Here is a 15860-nt window from a genome sequence, read left to right on the forward strand (position 1 = left end):
GAAAGGTGGATATACACTGTACTAGTGCCGACATTGTGCATGCTCTGTTGCCTGTGTCTATGTGCCTGTGGTTCTGTCAGTGTGATCATGTGATGTATCTGACCCTAGGAATGTGTCAATAAAGTTTCCCCTTCCTGGGACAATGAATTCACGGTGTTCTTATTTCAATTTCCAGGAGTGTATGTTTTCATAAGTGACAAACAGGGGGATAAATATACAGAACAAAAATGTTCTGTGGGTTACTCGGGCTTTTATAAATCCCCACTTAGTTCCTAAACAGTTCACCACTTCTGGCTTTTAGGGGAATCTAGTAAGCCATTCATCGCATTGTCCCACGAAAAGAAAGCGATCGTTATCAGGTAATATCAGGTAGGTATGCAACACACCTAACATACAGGTAACGTGGGTTCGACCTTAACTGGCCAAACTACTCGACAAACTACCACATTCCGTCCTTACTTATGGTAGTCAGCGGTAGTTTTACAACTCCACTTTCGTTTTTGCATAGAAATCGAGAAACCATTACTACACATCTCCGTACTCTGACCTGCTGTTATGGCGTTAGCGGGTCTCTGTGCGGAAAGAATGACGCAGGCCGCAGCGATGACGCAAAAACCTGCCCCAGAGAGAGAGTTGCGAGCGGGTGTCGTGCGGCTGGAAGCGTGCCAGCAGGGGCTCGCGGCGGCGCATGCGCAGTGCAGCCCTGGCTAGGGCCGCGTGATCAACGAGCGCTGCAGCAGTCGGCCCTGCCCGCCCCTGCCCTGCTAACGACGGATTCCGGCCCTCTGCCCCGCTGCCGAGTGCCGAGGCGGGAGCGGTTGGCGCAGCCGTTAAGCTGTACTGCCTCCGTATCCGACAACTTGATTGACACCGACTTAACAGTACATAAACAACTGAACTGTACATTGATACAAAATGTATGCTCAGGTGAACAACAGTACATTTAAAGAATAACAATCCGCTTCAATTCCCATTAATGTTCTTGATTTATTCCACGATCAGTTTCGAAGTTCAAAGCTTCTTCTTCAGGTGCCATCAAATAGTTATGTTAACATAAATGTGTGGTGGCTGGGCCGCTCAGTCAGTCAGTCTTGAAGGATCACACCCGCGTCAAAAAAACTCAAGGAAGAGTAGGGTCAACAACTACAGCGCCCGCTTGGACACCACGACACTAGTGCAGACGGACCAGAAGCCAGCCGACCGCGGAGGCAGAAGTGACTTACTACACATTTATGTTCTCATAATTATCTTGTGGCAACTGAAGATGAAGCTTTAAGATTTGAAACCAGTCTTTAAATAAGTTAACTACATTACTGGCAGCTAAATCGGACTTTTATTTTTAAAAAAATGGGAACATCGTTCATATGCATTCACATACCAACTACGACTTTAATCAGAACGTTCTGAAACTCATTCATAGAAGACTATCCTCCAACTTGCGTCTCTTCAGATCTTAACATAAGAGATTTGGAAGTAATTTAATTGTTTCCCCAGTGCACAATTCCAGGATTTACATAACTATATGACGTTTCTTGGCGTTGTCTACGGCGCTCTCGATTTCGCTTTACACAATCTATACTGGTCTGTATACTTTTTCTTTCACCACACACGTACTGCTGTAAGAGCATAGAATATGTTACATAATGTAACGATCAGTCAGCCATAATAACTTCAATTCCATTCCGAAAACTTTTTCCCATATTCTGGTAATGGTACTTTTGCTGTCATTATACTAGACAAAAAATAACTTTTGGGAAAACAGTCGGGTGACTGCGTCGAAAACCAACGATCTTTCGGCAGGAACACACCTGCCAGTTACACGGCAAAACGGCTCCAAGTAAGCACTATCCAGCGAATTTCAAACGACCATTTTCAAAGATACCTCGCAAAAATAACACTCACACACACACTGTAAACACTAGCGCCGTCACAAACCAAACGACAGACGTCAGAAGCTTATTCTGCCAATGGCATTGTCAAAGAGGGAGGAGAAGTGTACACAGTTCCAAGGCACTGCTGTGTCGAAGGGTGAGAAACTGTCCCTAAAGGGGGAAGAATCAGCAGTGATCAACGGCATGAGGATACGAAAGGCAATGGAAATCACCGCATTAAAGACACGTAACGTGTATCCACAATAAATGTAGCCTGTAATTGAAAAAGTGTCATGGTGATTTCTTCATTGGCAAAAGATTCCGGAATCGTCTCCCAAACGTATCTCCGAGAGGGGAATGCCAAGACGGAAGTGATTATGATAGAAAGATTGAATAATCAACGAATGGATAATGTTCTATGAATCGGGGTGTGGAATGTCAGAAGCTTGAACTTGGTAAGGAAGCTAGAAATTCGGAAAAGGGAAATGAAAGGCTCAGTCTAGATATAGTAGTGGTAAGTGAAGTGAAATGGAGCGAAAACATTGGTTCCTTGTCAGATTAGTACAAGGATATGTCAACAGGAGCAGAAAATGGTATAATGGGAGTAGCAATCTTTATGAACAGAAGGTAGAGCAGAGAAAGTATTGAATGTTAGGCTCCATACGGTTCCCTTTCTGTGCAGTGACAGTGGAATATAAAATTATACAGAATGTAGCAACCAGTCGCGGAAACATAATTTAGTTATCTTGTTGCAAATCGATATCAGTCATCAAGAAAATGGTTCAAATGGCTCTGAGCACTATGGGACTCAACTGCTGAGGTCATCAGTTTCCTAGAACTTAGAACTACTGAAACCTAATTAACTTAAGGACATCACACACATCCATGCTCGAGGCAGGATTCGAACCTGCGACCGTAGCGGTCGCGCGGCTCCAGACTGTAGCCCCTAGAACCGCTCGTCCACTCAGGCCGGCGACATCAGGCATCATCGGCGCATTTTGCTAACCGATACAGGCCATAAGTAGAAGTACTGTCATTGGCAGATTTCTATCATATTTGCAACAAGATAAATAAATTATGTTTCCGCAATTGGTTGCAACATGCTCTATAATTTTAAAGAGAAAGTATTACTGTGAACAGTTCAGGATAGGGTTGTTCTTATGAAAATCGACAGCAAACTAACATGACAACGATACTTCAGGCATAAAATTCAACGTAGCAGGCTGAAGGTGAAGAAATAGAGAAAGTATATGAGCATATCAAAAGGGTAATACAGTACGTAAAGGGAGTTTGAAGCCTAACAGTCGTGGGACACTGGAATGCAGTTGTATGGGAAGAAGTAGAAGAAATTTTTTCAGGCGAATATGGGCTTGGGACAAGGAACGAGAGAGAAGAAAGACTACCTGACTTCTCTAATAATTTTGAGCTGATAATAGCAAATAGTCTGTTCAAGAATCACATGAGAAGGAGGTACACTTGGAAACGGCCGGGTGATACGGGAAGATTTCAGTTAAATTACATCATGGTCAGACAGAGTCTCTGAAATCAGATACTAAATTTTAAGGCGTACTCATGATCAGATATAGACTCAGATCACAATATAGCACTGATGAAGAGTAGGCTGACGTTCAAGAGATTATTCAGGAAGAATCAATAGGCAAACAAGTGGGATACGGAAGTACTAAGGAACGACGAGACGTGCTTGAAGGCTATAGATACAGCAGTAAGGAATAGTTCAGTACGCTGTACAGTTGAAGAGTGATGGACATCTCTAAAAAGGCCAATCACAGAAAATGAAAAGAAAAACATAGTTACAAAGAAGGTAGCTGAAAATAATCCGTGGCTAACAGAAGAAACACTTCAGTCGATCGATGAAAGAAGCAAGTAGAAAAATGTTTAGCGAAAGTCAGGGGTAAAGAAATGCAAGCCACTGAGGACTGAAATAAATAGTATGTGCAGGGAAGATAAGACGAAATCACTACGTAAAAAAATGTGAAGGAATCAAAAAACGAATGATTGTGGGAAGAACTGACTCAACACATGGGAAAGTCGAAACAACATTTGCTGAAATCAAAAGTAAGCGTGGTAACATTAAGAGTGCAAATGCAGAGGAGAGAGCGGCTAAGAGTTAAGAGTACGCTGAAGGCTTCTACGAAGGAGAAGATGTGTCTGATGTGATAGAAAAAGAAAGAAAAGATTCCACTTAGAAGAGAATGGGGGTTCCCGTATTAGTATCAGAATTCAAAAGGGCTATGGAGGAATTACACTCCTGGAAATTGAAATAAGAACACCGTGAATTCATTGTCCCAGGAAGGGGAAACTTTATTGACACATTCCTGGGGTCAGATACATCACATGATCACACTGACAGAACCACAGGCACATAGACACAGGCAACAGAGCATGCACAATGTCGGCACTAGTACAGTGTATATCCACCTTTCGCAGCAATGCAGGCTGCTATTCTCCCATAGAGACGATCGTAGAGATGCTGGATGTAGTCCTGTGGAACGGCTTGCCATACCATTTCCACCTGGCGCCTCAGTTGGACCAGCGTTCGTGCTGGACGTGCAGACCGCGTAAGACGACGCTTCATCCAGTCCCTAACATGCTCAATGGGGGACAGATCCGGAGATCTTGCTGGCCAGGGTAGTTGACTTACACCTTCTAGAGAACGTTGGGTGGCACGGGATACATGCGGAAGTGCATTGTCCTGTTGGAACAGCAAGTTCCCTTGCCGGTCTAGGAATGGTAGAACGATGGGTTCGATGACGGTTTGGATGTACCGTGCACTATTCAGTGTCCCCTCGACGATCACCAGTGGTGTACAGCCAGTGTAGGAGATCGCTCCCCACACCATGATGCCGGGTGTTGGCCCTGTGTGCCTCGGTCGTATGCAGTCCTGATTGTGGCGCTCACCTGCACGGCGCCAAACACGCATACGACCATCATTGGCACCAAGGCAGAAGCGACTCTCATCGCTGAAGACGACACGTCTCCATTCGTCCCTCCATTCACGCCTGTCGCGACACCACTGGAGGCGGGCTGCACAATGTTGGGGCGTGAGCGGAAGACGGCCTAACGGTGTGCGGGACCATAGCCCAGCTTCATGGAGACGGTTGCGAATGGTCCTCGCCGATACCCCAGGAGCAACAGTGTCCCTAATTTGCTGGGAAGTGGCGGTGCGGTCCCCTACGGCACTGCGTAGGATCCTACGGTCTTGGCGTGCATCCGTGCGTCGCTGCGGTCCGGTCCCAGGTCGACGGGCACGTGCACCTTCCGCCGACCACTGGCGACAACATCGATGTACTGTGGAGACCTCACGCCTCACGTGTTGAGCAATTCGGCGGTACGTCCACCCGGCCTCCCGCATGCCCACTATACGCCCTCGCTCAAAGTCCGTCAACTGCACATACGGTTCACGTCCACGCTGTCGCGGCATGCTACCAGTGTTAAAGACTGCGATGGAGCTCCGTATGCCACGGCAAACTGGCTGACACTGACGGCGGCGGTGCACAAATGCTGCGCAGCTAGCGCCATTCGACGGCCAACACCGCGGTTCCTGGTGTGTCCGCTGTGCCGTGCGTGTGATCATTGCTTGTACAGCCCTCTAGCAGTGTCCGGAGCAAGTATGGTGGGTCTGACACACCGGTGTCAATGTGTTCTTTTTTCCATTTCCAGGAGTGTTGATCAAATAAGGCAGAAGGATAGATAACATTCCATCAGAATTTCTAAAATCATTGGGATAAATGGCAACAAAACGACTATTTACGTTGGTCTATAGAATTTGTGAGACTGGCGACATACCATGTGACTTCCTGAAAAATAACACAATTCCGAAGATTGCGACAGCAGACAAGTGCGAGAATCATCACACAGTCAGCTTAACTGCTCAGGCATCCAAGTTGATGACAAGAGCAATACAAAGAAGAATGGAAAGGAAACCTAAGGATGTGTTAGATGACGATCGGTTTGGATGTACGAAAGGTTAAGGATCAGAGAGACAATGCTGACGCTGCGGTTCATAATGGAAGCAAGACTAAGGAAAAATCAAGACACGTTCACAGGATTTGTCGACCTGGAAAACAAGTTCGGCAGTGTAAAACGGTGCAAGATGCTCGAAATTCTGAGAAGAATAGGAGTCAGCTATAGGGAAAGACACGTAATATAGTGTGTGTAGAAGAGCCAAAAGGGAATAATAGGGAACGCTCGGATTGAAAAGGAAGAGATGGGAGTAGTCTTTCGCCCCTACTGTTCAATATGCACATCGAAGAAGCAATGATGTAAATAAAAGGAACGTCCAGAAATGGGGTTAAAAATCAAGGAGAAAGGGTATCAATGATACGATTATTGATAACATTGCTATTGTGAATGAAAGTGAAGAAGAATTAAATGATGTGATTAATGTTTTGAACACTGTAATGAGTACAGAATATGGATTGAGAGCAAATCGAAGAATGACGTAAAGTAATGAGAAGTAGCAGACATGAGAATAGCGAGAAATTTAACATCAGGACCGATGCTCACGAAGCAGATGGAGTTAGGAAATTCTACTGCCTAAGCAGCAAAATAATCAACGACGGACGGAGCAAGGAGGACATCAGAAGCAGGATAGCAATGGTAAAAAGGACATTCCTGGCCAAGAGAAGTCTACTAATAACAAATATCGGCCTTAATTTGAGAAAGAAATTTTTGAGCATTTACGTCTGGAGAACATCATTGTATGGTAGTGAAACATGGAATGTGGGAAAATCGGAGCAGAAGGTAATCGAAGGATTTGAGATGTGTTTCTACAGACCAATTTTAAAAATTAAGTGGACTGATAAGGCAAGGAATGAGGAGGTTCTGTGCAGAATCGGAGAGGAAAAGAATTTAAGAAAAATGCTGACAGAAGAAGGGACAGGATGACAGGACATCTGTTAAGACATCAGGGAACGACTAACCCTTGTACTGGAGGTAGCTGTAGAGGGCAAAACCTGTAGAGGACGACAGATACTGGAATACGTCCAGTAAATAATTGAGGTCGTATGGTGCAACTTCTACTCTGAGACGAAAAGGTTGGCACAGGAGAGAAATTCGTGGAGGGCCGCATCAAACCAGTCACACTGATGACCCAAAGAAAAAAAGGTCATCGATTGAGGTACCATAAACTCTGTCCCTTCGTTTTTCGAGAAGGGAGAGAGCACGAATCCATGTAGAATTAAACTACCATTTCTATTTATAAGGTTAGTTGCTAATTTCATTTCAATAGCTTTCTTAATAACACCATCCGAAAAGCTGGAAGCGCATGCTAGAATCTCCGTGTCATACTCCGTAGCATTACCGAACCAAGACAAAGTTCTGCAATAGCGGATTTGCTCGCATACGCTCAGTACACCGTCCTCCACGGTCCTGAGAATCTAACCAGTATATGGCATGCCTCAGATGCATCACATACAGTAGAGACCCACCTTACGCTAACCAAGATCATCTTTTGCGGAACCTAAAACGAACAAGATCTTAGACAGTGGTAAAGAAAAACACTCCACATCGTATTTCTACAAAATACGACCAACCCTGCTGAAATGTTCCCTGCGTCAGGTAAAAATTCCGTAGACGTTGGTGCCACGTCGGTATTATTACCACTCACCCGGTGCACAGTTGGTTGCCAACACGACGCACGTGTGATCTGTCTTCCAGGTGGTTTCAGGGTGGACAAATCAGGGTGCAGAGGACTTGGGACCTGTGAACCAAAGTACGAAGTACCCTTTCACGTTGAACCGGATGGTGACAACTTTCAGCCTCACATACCATTTAGTGTGAGTAGGCTTCCTATGTGCGGCATGTTCGAACATACAATACACCTTCTTCATGAAGGGAGACACCCATTATCGTGAAACAAATATTGAAGTGGCTTGTATTCGGATGTTCTAAAAAGTCGTTCAACTTCTCACTGCCATGGGACCAAACACTACTCGAAGTACTGGTCATTGAAAAAAAGTAAATGTAAATGAACACATATCTAAATAGGTTCCTTAATTCTGCGCCATACATAACCTCAGTCAACCGTAACGAATCAGACACAGGAACATAAGTGAACAGAGAGACTACATCAAAATGTACTAGAACATCAGAGTTATTCAAACGTAATCCCTGTAATCGACGTAAGTAATTGGCCGAGGTCTTAATGCGGTGCTTACACTGACGTACTACAGTACTCTACAGAGTAGAAAGGTGTTTGCTACACGATATGTCAGAAGACCAGTGTTACAATCGGACGAAGAGGAACCCCTGCCTTGCCCGCATCTCGTGGTCGTGCGGTAGCGTTCTCGCTTCCCACGCCCGGGTTCCCGGGTTCGATTCCCGGCGGGGTCAGGGATTTTCTCTGCCTCGTGATGGCTGGGTGTTGTGTGCTGTCCTTAGGTTAGTTAGGTTTAAGTAGTTCTAAGTTCTAGGGGACTTATGACCACAGCAGTTGAGTCCCATAGTGCTCAGAGCCATTTGAACCATTTGAACCCCTGCCTTGTGGATCTTAGACAGGCCACTGAAATGGTTCCTCAGGCGTTAACTGGGATAGATACCGTGGAAAACAGACAACGCCTGAAGGCTAATACCATGAATACGTGGAAGTTGTGGGGAGTACGGGCAGGCACCGTTTCTCTAATAAAGGATTTTTTTACCTTTAAAATTATACAACTTTATTAACTTGGTCTTAAAATAGTAAATGAACATTCGTTATCATGAACAGCAAGATCCTAAATATAGTTTCTTAGTGAAAGTTCCTGAAGCATTATTTCAACAGACTAAAGAAAACCTCTCAGAATCAATTTACAATGCTTAAAACTCAAAAGCCCTTTTTAAGCAAAGGAAAAAAATACAGGATTCTAACGCCACATGGCAATACCAGAATTTTCCTAGATGTCGCCTGTGATCTTTAAAAGGGAATTAAATACTGATCACAAAAATTTAACCAAAACAGCTACTTAAATGCAATAAAATCTGATTTTTATCAACTTACACTCACACCCCGTAGCCTCTACGATGCGCACCGTATAACAAAATATTTTTCTTCGTTTTAAAAATTTTACACTATAAACCACCCTACATGTGATGCATACTACACCCAACGAATTATGACAAATAATTAAGAGTAGATGTAATAATTAACAAGGTATGTAAATTTTTTCCTTTCAAAATAAAAATAAAACACACACAAATCAACTCTTAAGCTCAGTGGTTACACCCGTTAAAAAATGTACAATACGTATCTTTTGATTTCGTCATGGTCATGCGCTGTTGTGCACCGTATTCACCTTCAGGTTCACATGCAGCACGTGAAAGATTTTCCGCGATGTACAAAACGTTAACAGGGGGCACCCAAAATACACAAATTGCATACCTCTATGCGGATGCGGCTCGCAAATCTTAACACGGGCGTGGGAGTAGATGTGGTACTAGGGAACACTTGGACTATACCGCACCGCACCAAACAACAGCAGTACGGTGTGGTAGGCAAGTGACAAATGAACAACTGGTGCAAGGCAACCTCAGCAAGGCAGTAAAAAATTATTTGGGGCGTTAAACTCTTGGGAGGGCCACACCGAACCACAGAATGACGTCCCAAGCTAAGATATCGGAGATATCGCCACGTCAAGTAGACATAAGGAGTGAATTGAAATTAACACCGATTCATAAGCGTCCGACTGGAAAGCTCCACAGTCAATCCTTCCATTACTAGAAATACTTAACAGTACCTCCAAAGTTCACTCGTGGACACTACCAGAGTGTCAAATTACTCGTCATAACCGTAGATAACAGCGTTTAAGACGCTGGGGGCCGACTTAGGTTTCTTAGTAAGACACTTGGATCCATCTTCGATCTCAAACAGTCATTTAATTTCAAGCAGCTAAATAGATGACAATGGCGATATCAACGTTCTCCTCCCAAGTAGCACTCTAACTGGAGACTGCAGTACCGAAGCAAGCTTACACCACTCACAAGTCTGATATACGCGTCACCAACGTGCACCTTCACCTCATACACCAAACTAGCCATAATTCCTCGTCGGAATCCAAGGGCAGAACCAAGAAATCACTTCTCAGTCTTTGAATGACCACACGATGATCGCGATAGGGACAACTCCGGTCCTCCACATCAGGATCTTCTAGCCCACGGTGTACCGTCCCCAGCCGACTGCTTCCACGAAGCCCACCGACCAAGCGGCCTTGCCCTCCGACGCCGACTTCGCTCCTCACGCACAGTCCAGAGCTAACTACCAGCAACCCTCTTCTTCCTCGTTCTCTCTCCTCGCGACGCGCCGGAAGGCATTTCGCTAAGGATATGTGGCGACCAGAGACTCCAATCCGATCTCGATCTTGACATCGCGGCGAATACTGACAAGCTGGGTGATTTCAAAAACAAAAAATAAGAAATTAAATAGCGAGCCATTCCTGCTCAGCCATTTGGGGTAGGAGAATCTCAAATTAAGAATTAAGGCTCTTGATACTCTCCTGTGCTGAGGAACTTCTCTTCGGAAGGCTATCAGTCTGTCTCAACACCTTTTGTGGGGTCAAAACCGATCCTGCGATAGGTCGAATCAGACTTCAAACTCTGTATCTTTTGACCGTATTCCTCCTCGTTAAAAACAATTGTAGCACTGTCCTTGTCTGCAGCTAAGGTAACAATATACTGATCAACCACAAGTGAACGTAAAGCAGTCGACTCAACTGTGTGCTGTTAACTTGGGTGGACGGGCCACCCTGCCAGCCTCCTTTGCTACCTCAGGAGGTAGTTTAGAAACGGCGTAAAACATTGTAAGCACAGCATTAAGAACACTGCGGATTACTACGTCCATTAGAGGGAATGTGTGTGAATGACTGTGATATATGAATAAGTTTTGATATGGTCTCTCTCTGTTCACTCGTGTTCCTCTGATTCGTTACGGGTGATTAAGTTTAGGTATGACGCTGAATTAGCAAACCTATTTTGACATGTGTTGACTTCCATTTACTTTTTATTCAATGACCAGTACTACGTAATGAAAGAAAGGGGTTGCGATGGGAAGCCCGTAGCCAGTTATTGGCATCTTGTTTATGGGAGTTATCGAGGAACGTGCCTTGGAGTCGGAGGCTTAGAAACTTTTTTTTTTTTTTTTTACATATGTAGACAATACTTTTGTGGTGTGACCTCATGGCAGTGAGAATTTGAACGACCTTTTAGAACACCTGGATGCAATAAACCCGATTACTTGTTTCACGATAGAGATGGTAAAGGATGGCTGTCTTTCCTGCCTTGATGTGTTGGTCATGAGGAAGGTGGATGGTACGTTGCGACATGCTCTTTATAAGAAGCTTCCTCAATCACACATGTATTTACAGGCTGATAGTTGTTACCATCCGGCTCAACGTAAAGGGTATCTCGTACCTTGGTTGATGGGCGCCGTGCCATCTTGAAACCTGAGAGTTTGTGTGCTGAGATATCCAACCTTGAAGTCACCTTTCGTCAGAATATTTGAAGTGAAATACAGAGCAGACTTGCGCTGCGGAATCGACCGAGTGTGCCCAGGGTGAGTAACTATAATACTTCGATGGCTCCACGGTATATGGCCTTTTTACTTTACTCAGGGAGCATTTTTCACAAGAGGTCGTATTTTGCAGAAGTATGATTTGAAATGTATTCTTCGACCACCATCTATGATCAGTGTCGTTTTAGGCTCGGCAAGGGATGATCTTGGTGTGCGTAATGTGGGTCTTTACCGTACGCCTTGCAGTAGTGGTATGTCCTATATTGGTCGGACTATCAGGAGTGTAGACGACTGGTGTACTGTCCGTAAGCGGCACATACGCTTACAAAAGCCGAGCAAATGTGCCATTGCAGAAATGCTCTTGGCACGGTCATCCTATGGAATACAACACGGAGATTCTGGCACGCACTTCCAGCTATTGGGACAGTGTTATTAAGGAAGCTGTTGAAACTAAATTAGCAGTTAACCTTAAAAATTGAGATGGTGGTTTTGTTTAAATTCTACATGGAATCCTGCCTTCTCCCTTCTCAAAATCAGAGGGTCAGAGTTTATGCTACCTCACCCGTTGATTATTAACTACAATATCTATAAATTGTGATGCCGGTTATAACACTACCGCATATTAATGATTACCAAAATAGGTTTAAACTTGCAGTAAATGTTGCCCTCTGGGAGGATTTTTTGAATTTGACCGTGTGTTACCTAACAGACAGAGGGAATGAAATGTAAATTTCGTAATGGTAGCAGTTATAGCAGTTAGTAGATACCAGAAAGACAAAAATTTTGCAAGAAGCTACAGTAACAGAGTTCTTGTAAATGAAATAATAAAACGGTCGCCTGCCTAGTTAGCCATAATAATGTGAAAACATAATTTTGAATGAATATATCTTCACTCTTGCAAAAGGACCTTTCAATAATTCATTCAGGTTAAAGTGCAATGAACACTTGAATAACCAGACGAACTACACAGTGAATAGCAGTAGTTACAAACAGCATACGTAAGCAAACATAAAAAATATGGACTTTATCCCTGTTTACCACGATCTTCACTTTTACATTTTACTACTTTAGCACAGGAATTACTCCCAAAGGCTTACACAAGATGAAGTGACATCTGATGAGAATTAATGTTTGAGTAACACATTTACGCATCAGAAATGCAATAAGATAACACAGATCACATACCTTTTTTTATATATTCTTTTAAACGATTATTTGAGGTTTATTTACCTAGGAAACAACTATTTATTTTGGTTTCTTCCTGATATAAAAGAATGAAATGGGGGCCCACAAATCATCCATTCTTTACATGAGCAAACTGTATACATTTTTCAGAAATATTTTGCATTGTGATAAAAGCTAAATTACCTCCCCACTTAAGATCATTTATCTTACAATATTTTAATACCATTTGCACTGACAACACTCTATACAAACTTCAGAAAATACTATCATTAAAATTTAACTTCAAATAGGATTAAAATTTAAATGCCTCATAACTTCTCTTGTGAAGGAAGTGGTTTTAAATTAACCTCAAATTTGTTCATCAATACTATAACTTTGACACTTCCCAACTGTAGCAATTCACAGTAAATTAAAAACTTTTCACCTGATAAATATTATGTGCCCTTCATGTCACTCGTGAAGCGAGTGGTTTTCACTGACAATCTTAATGTTCCTACACGTTAAGCAATGACACTCGTAAAGTAGAAATTATTCAAAGTAACTTGGAGCTTTTCATAAATTCAGTGTAAAATAAAATAGATTAACATCAGTCTTTCACAAACAGGATACTCGGACTTGAATATTTTGAGGAAAGAACCCTGCTTGCGTAATTGAAGAGGAAAATTTCATGGTTCAAATACCAGTTTTTGCAACACTTGGGTTATTATTGTAAAACTGAACACACACAAACACTCTGGTTCATACAGATATACAGTTCTAACCTCCTGAAGTTGTTGGGGCAGTGGCGCAATAGTGGTGGCGAGCACGTGGCAGCTACCTGGTCTCTTATCCTAGCGGATTATTGCTCTATTTCATTTCTTCTTGGCGACGTAAATATTATTTTTAGAGCCATTCCCAATGCGAGAGCACCCTTTTATAGCAGTAACCACATCCGAGACTGTTCCATCATGGATGAGGATACCGAACCTGCGGTGTTGCCTCCACAATCGCTGGCCACCACTGACTGCTTACTGTGCTCTCTCTCTTGGTGCTCAGATTGGGCGCCAATTCCACCTTTTAGCTCGCGCCAAACCACTTCCGTAGTGGAGGAGAATCACTACGTCTTTTATATTGTACAATACAAAATCCGTAAGTATGAGCAAGTTTTTAGATTGCAGTTTTTCACACATAAACAAACATATTTAATAAAATTCTATTATTTAAGCAGCCGGCCAGATTGGCCGGCGGTTCTAGGTCCTACAGTCTGGGACCGCGCGACCGCTACGGTTAGTTAAGACTCGTAGTGCTCAGAGCCATTTGAACCATTTTTTAAAATTATTTAAGCACACTACGTTAAACAATGTATACATAATAAAATGTCACCTCCTCCAATGATCCAAAGAACTTAACTAGTAACGAGTAAACACTTCTTAAGTAAAGTTGCACTGTGCCAACTGCTCACAATCGATTGAGGTGTTGCACGATCATCTTTGGTTTATGACGGCGTTGGTATTTACAGTGTGTGTGAGTTATCTTTCCAAGGTTTCTTGGAAACCTATTATTTTAAATTACTCTGCACAGCGCTTACTTACTGCAGTTCTGCCACGGAAATGGCAGGGTGCGCTGCTGTTGAAATATCGATGGTTTTTGATGACATCAACATGTTCAAATGCGTGTGAATTACTAAGGGATCAAATTGCTGACGACATCGGTCCCTGGCCTTACACACTGCTTAAACTAACTTATGCTAAGGACAACACACACACCAATGCCCGAGGGAAGACTCGAACCTCCGGCGGGAGGGGCATCGCAATTCGTGAAACGGCGCCTCTAACAGAGCGGCCACTCCGCGCGGCTTGATGACGTCATTCCCGAAAGTTATTTGAATACTGAGTGCGCCAGGAGACACTCAGTTCTCCCAAGTAAGAAACTGGTCAACTGTAGCTTAATGGGAGCTAGGAAAGGGTCGGAATATAGGACGTACTAAAAGGCTTCACAAGAGAGTGATAATTCATCTTGACTATTATATGTCAGTATCCACTGTGGACTTAACTACTGATATCTTCAACATTATAAAATTGTGGTATTTTAAACTAATACTTTCGCAGAAAAAATTCACTAGTATCAGCTTGGGCCCTTTCTCAAGTGCTCGTACTATCATAAAGACGAAAAAGGGGAAAAAAATAATTATACTGATGTGAAACTATAAAAGTCACTACAACCGCATTGGATGTGACGTTTCCTGAAACACAGTATGATTAAATACAATCGACATCTACATCTACATTCATAATCCGCAAGCCACCTGACGGTGTGTGGCGGAGGGTAACTTGGGTACCTCTATCAGTCCTCCCTTCTATTCCAGTCTCGTATTGTTCGTGGAAAGAAAGATTGTCAGTGTGCCTCTGTGTGGGCTCTGATCTCTCTGATTTTATCCTCATGGTCTCTTCGCGAGATTTAGGTAGGAGGGAGCAATATACTGCCTCACTCCTCGGTGAAGGTATGTTCTCGAAACTTCAACAAAAGCCCGTACTGAGCTACAGAGCGTCTCTCTTGCACATCCTTCCACTGGAGTTTGTCTATTATCTCTGGAACGCTTTCGCGATTACTAAATGATCCTGTAACGAAGTGCGCTGCTCTCCGTTGGATCTTCTCTACCTCTTCTATCAACCATATCTGGTACGGATCCCACACCGGTGAGCAGTATTCAAGCAGTTGGCAAACAAGTGTACTGTAACCTACTTGCTTTGTTTTCGGACTGCATTTCCTTGGGATTCTTCCAATGAATCTCAGACTGGCATCGGCTTTACCGACGATTAATTTTATATGGTCATTTCTTTTTAAATCAGTCCTAATGCCTACTCCCAGATAATTTATGGAATTAACTGCTTCCAGTTGCTGACCTACTATGTTGTAGCTGAATGATGAAGGATCTTTCTATGTATTCGCAGCACATTACACTTGTCTACATTGAGATTCAATTTCCATTCGCTGCACCATGCGTCAATTCGTTGCAGATCCTCCTGCATTTCAGCACAATTTTCCATTGTTACAACCTCTCGATATATTACAGCATCATCCGCAAATACATGCGGTCACTTCATCCTCGCTGGCTGTGTAAAATATATATCAAAATATATGCAAAATTATGCATAGGATGAATGTCACCTTACACTACCTAAAATATAGAGTCCACGCAATAATTCGAGGTGCTACTACATCGTAATTAAAGATTGATGGAAGTGGTAATCGAAAAACCATGACGGAGTTGTACGACATAAAGGAAAGCCCGTAGGCGTGTTTTTACATCTGAAAGACAATGT

The sequence above is a fragment of the Schistocerca serialis genome, chromosome 6, assembly GCF_023864345.2.
Source record: "Schistocerca serialis cubense isolate TAMUIC-IGC-003099 chromosome 6, iqSchSeri2.2, whole genome shotgun sequence".
NCBI classification, from domain to species: domain Eukaryota; kingdom Metazoa; phylum Arthropoda; class Insecta; order Orthoptera; family Acrididae; genus Schistocerca; species Schistocerca serialis.